Source organism: Typopeltis vanoorti, chromosome 23 (genome assembly GCF_054136105.1).
Source record: "Typopeltis vanoorti isolate ZY-2024b chromosome 23, IOZ_Tvanoo_1.0, whole genome shotgun sequence".
NCBI classification, from domain to species: Eukaryota; Metazoa; Arthropoda; class Arachnida; order Uropygi; family Thelyphonidae; genus Typopeltis; species Typopeltis vanoorti.
This window is the reverse complement of record NC_143571.1, coordinates 83,042,181-83,047,403: the sequence shown is the minus strand read 5'-3', so window position 1 is coordinate 83,047,403 and position 5,223 is coordinate 83,042,181. Positions and strand designations below refer to the sequence as shown.

At 39.7% G+C, this 5,223-nt stretch overlaps 1 non-coding gene across 1 annotated transcript; it reads right to left on the bottom strand.

Annotated features, from left to right (window-relative positions):
* Nucleotides 1-4,728: 4,728 nt before the first annotated feature.
* TRNAL-UAA (transfer RNA leucine (anticodon UAA)) lies at nt 4,729-4,812 on the bottom strand. The gene has a single exon. It is a non-coding gene; the product is annotated as a tRNA-Leu (tRNA).
* Between the last annotated feature and the right edge of the window lie 411 nt (nt 4,813-5,223).

Below are 5,223 nucleotides of genomic sequence, written 5' to 3'. Positions count from 1 at the left end.
TGGAATCTTAGACTGTATGAAATATATGAAATGAACTTTTAGAGAGACGTAATCAAACATGGCGGTATAGTTTTCTGAATTAGGAGACTCGTAAAAGAGCAGATTTAAGCTATAATTTCAAACAAATAAATCTTGAAACACAGCAAACTGTATCGAAAACATTCTGAGTTTAATAACATTTAGCAAGAATGTCTGATTATTCAAAGCACATAAATGATATTTTCGCCAAAAATGTCATTTATGTATAAATTATCAAAATATCACTTATACCATTTATTACTATTATTATTATTATTACTATTACTACGGGCAACTACAGGGAGTCATTAGACTCATCAAGGGAGGCCCCAAATCATATTCATCACAACTATTTGACATTCATACAGTATCTATCATACCTCGCCTTAAACTCATTCACTGTCACAGCATCCACCACAGACTCAGGGAGCGCATTCCACTCATTCACTACTCTAAAAGTAAAGAACCCAGCTCTAACACCTTTACTTACCACACTTTTGCCCAGTTTCCATGGATGTCCCCTAGTCCTCCCACAACCAGCCCTGTTCTCAAAAATATCTTCTGAATTAATTTTATAGAAACCCTTCAGTAATTTGAATGTCTCAATCATATCTCCCCTCCTCCGCCTATTAATCAATTTTTGCAACCCACAAATCTTCAACCTGTTCTCATACGGTTCATTCCACAGACCTGCTATCATCTTGGTCACTCGCCTCTGGATTCTCTCCACCTCCTCCCCATCAAGAAGAAACCTAGGTGACCAAATCTGAGCACAGTAGTCTAGATGGGGTCTTATCAAAGCTCGATACAGAGGAACAATAACCTGCTTGTCTCTGCTTGTCAACGTATTCTTCAGCAACCAAGTGATTTGATGAACTGTTTTGGCCACTTCTGCAATGTGTCCCCTAAATTTCAATTCCTTATCTACCAACACTCCTAAATCTCGTGCCTCATCAAAAACCCCTAAACCCCTAAATTTCAATTCCTTATCTACCAACACTCCTAAATCTCGTGCCTCATCAATTTCCTGGAGCACGGTTCCATCAATGCAGTAAACTGCCGCCAATCCTTTCACCCCAAAATGCATAACCTTACATTTTGCCACATTAAACTGACATCCATTCTCCTTAGCCCAGACCTCCAATCTATCCAAAGCATCCTGCAAAATTTTGACGTCATCTGCATTCACTATTGCCCTACCCAACTTCGCATCATCCGCAAACAAATGAACTGTTCCTCTCAGATCATTTCCTATATCATTTATGAACAAATTAAACAGCAGTGGTCTAGAACAGATCCTTGTGGCACACCACTAGTCACAGGCCGTCTTGTGGACTCTACTACCGAGTAAACCACTCTCTGATATCTCTCCGTCAACCACCCTCCTATCCATCTCACCAACCCTATGTCCATTCCCATATGCTGCAATTTACTGATTAGAATTCCTTGTGGAATCCTGTCAAAGGCCTTGGCAAGGTCCAGTAGAATCACCGTAAACCCATTACCCTTATCCAGTTCAGCCGTCACTGTGTTATAATACGTGAGCAAGTTACTGAGGCATGACCTACCCTTCACAAAACCATGCTGTCCCCGATATAGTATCCCATTTTCTTCTATCCAATCTTGTATTTTCCTCTTGACTATTTTCTCTAAGACCTTGACAATGATTCCTGATATGCTAATCGGTCGGTAATTTACAACAGCAGTCTTGGAACCACCTTTATGAAGTGGAACTATTTTCCCCTCTTTCCACCCGCTCGGGACTAACCCAGACCCGAGACTCAAATTAAACAAAATGGTCAAGGGTACTGACAATTCTTTAGCTGCTTCTCGTACAACACGAGCTGGTATACCATCCATTCCCACAGATGTATTAACATTGAGGTTATGCAATAGACTACTCACCTCCACTTCATTAACCACAATTCCAGTATAATCTACTGGTTTATTCGTTTCTGCAATGTCACCACCTGGATGATATACTTTTGCAAAGTGCTCACTCAGTAACTCAACTATCTCAACTGATTCAGTTACCTCCCTACCATCGGCATTCTTTAAAATCAATCTGCCATGTACATTTTTCCTTTTACTTGCTACATATCTAAAAAACTGTTTAGGATTCTCTTTAGCCTGCATGGCCAATGTTCTTTCGTAATCCTTTTTTGCTTTTCTTACCACACTCGTCACCCTTCTGGCCTGCGCTTTATACCGTTCATGTGCCTGACGGTCACCCTTCTCCTTAAATTCCCTCCATAGTTGTTTCTTTTTTTGCAACTCAAGCTTAATGGTGTTATTCATCCATTTAACCCCTACTTGATTTATTATTCGGACTCTAGGTATACAGTCAGCCATATATTCATGCAAGCACTTCTTAACTACCTCCCATGCACTATCAACTTCTAGTCCTTGCAGTTGTACATGCCATGGCACTGAACCAATCAAACTCCTAAGCTTGTCATACTTTCCAGTCCGATAATTCCACATGTACCCTGTCTTAATTGAAAATTCTACACCTTTAGCCACCTCCCAAGTTAAGACCCTATGATCACTCTCACCGATTGGTGGCAATGTGGTCATATTTGTTACAGCCAAATCCTCAGATGTAATTACTAGGTCAAGCACTCTCTGACCCCTAGTATTTTCCATTACATGCTGTCGCAGATAGTTATCCCTTAATAACCGCATAAAATCCAGTTCCTTCTTCCCGTGTGTCCTCTCCTCACTCCAATCAATGCGACCATAGTTGAAATCTCCCATAATAATCACCCTCCTTCCACCCATTTCTTCTATTTGCTTGTGCATACTGTCACCACCATCTTTTCCATCACCTGGTCTATAGCAGCACCCAATTGTATATTTAGTTCTGCTAGCCACAATCTCACACCAAATGGCCTCAAATGTGCTCTTTTCTCTATCCTGCAATTCAACTTCTATTCTCCTTGGCTGGAGCTCATCAGCTATCATCAACAATACTCCTCCCCCCATTTTATTCTCTCTGTCATTCCTGAACACACTATACCCATCACATTCAATCCCACTAGTTATATCATCTACAGTCAGCCATGTTTCACTAATACCTATAACCTGTGGTCTGGAAGTGCCATCCATGGCCAAAAACTCTTCCTTCTTGTTCCTAATACTCCTAGTATTAGTGTACATGAATTTAAGACCCCCATTAGCCCCAACCCTATCTTGATGCCTTATATTAACTATCCCACTCAGATTTGTTGTCCTTATTTGCTCTGGCATATTATATTCGTTCTTACATTCAACTGCCTCCATAAGGACTGTATCTCTACCCCCCCCCTAACAAATCTAGTTTCCCTGAATTTGCACATCCACTACATTCAGCAACACTTTCTCAAGTCTTCTTACACCGTAACCATTCAAATGCAAGCCATCCATCTTATATAGATCCTTTCGCCCATCAAACTCACTCCACACATCCACAAATTCCACACCACTCGTCATACATAACCCACGCATAAAGTCATTCGCAATTATAGCCCTCCTTTTAAACATTTCACTGTCATACCGCCGTGGCAAAAGACTAATCATTCTAACTCTCTCACTCTTTTCTTTTGCTACCTCAAACAATTCATTCAGGTCTTCTATCATTTCCATTTTATCTCCTTTCAAATCATTCGTACCTGCCACAACAATCATTTCTTTCACCCTTTCCTTTTGCTCTCTAATAGACGCAGTTACGTCCTTTATGGTCGCACCAGGTTGGTACGATTTTGTCAAATCCTCTACTAACACACCTCGTACAAACGAGTCTCCATACAGCACTCTATCCTTCATTTTGTTCATGTTCACATTCATACGTCTATTTTTCCTGTCATACCTTTTATTATTGGTTGGTTCATTCAGTCTACTTTTGTTCATGCACTCTAGCTGCTGTTTTGCTCTTTCTATCGCACTATTCAACAACGCGATCTCACTCAATGCATCTATCTCATCTTTTTTGTTCTCTGAGAAACCATTTATATTATCATTCACACTTTCTACATTCACACTCTCACAATTTTCATGTACAACCTTGCCGTTTCTTGTCATATCCCTATTTCCTTCATTCTGAAGGTTGACAAAAATATCACACTCACGATCCGAAATACACTTCAATTCCTCATTCTCCCTACATTTTCTACACACATTCAATCCTTTATTATCATCTAACCACACTCCGACCGCACTCCGCAAAGCGTACATTTCACAGCTAGTACACTGACTCATTTCTTTTATGCTACCGTTCTTTGATAACGATGGCGAACCTTCATTACTGGCCGCCATTTTCCTTCGCACAGGTGCCATACTTATCTCTAACGTGTTTTGTCAAATTATACGTTATAACACACCAAAAATAGACGCACTAAAATACGCAAGGCAAACAAAACAAAACTACACAATATTAAGTAATTTGTATCGATAACTGAAAATGATACTTATCTTATCTGGAGCTTGCACGAACACTACACATTACGAATTCATCTAGCGGCGACTTCCCGACATAGATTATGTTATAAAACACTTTAGTACACTAACCACGCTAATAAAGCTCCAATAATATACCAAAATTAAACACTTAAGTCCATTAAATTGAATCCAAAACACCAATAAATCAACAAAAAAAGCAAATCTCTCAGGAGCTCTCCGATAGCACGTCCGTTCACCAGCTAGCCTCGATACCACATCAAAAATAATTCGCTTTGCCAGAAGTGGGGTTCGAACCCACGCCCTCTTACGAGGACCAGATCTTAAGTCTGGCGCCTTAGACCACTCGGCCATCCTGGCGATATTAAAGTGTGCTATTTTTACTATGTAAAATTATGTAAAGAAAATATCATTTATTCAGCTAACGCAACTCGGGGATGCCGAATATTGTATTTTCGTAAGCTCTCAGATCAACTTACGAAACTTTCATAGTTTCTACAAACATTTGGCTTTGAAATAATGTTGGATCTTCGATATCTACTTCGCCTATGTAATTTTACATTGCCGAAATGAAGCTGTTTTAACTCCCCTTTAAGTAAGTGTTTTTTTTTTTCTTTTTCTGAAAATCAAGGGGGGGGGGGCTACAAACTTTTCTCTGTTTTCTCATTATAATTAGGTTCCAGTCTTGCCTTAAACGAAAAACTCCATATCTAACTTAATATCCCTTGATGTCTCCTAATCTCTCCGGTAAGCTGCAAAATGAAAACAGAT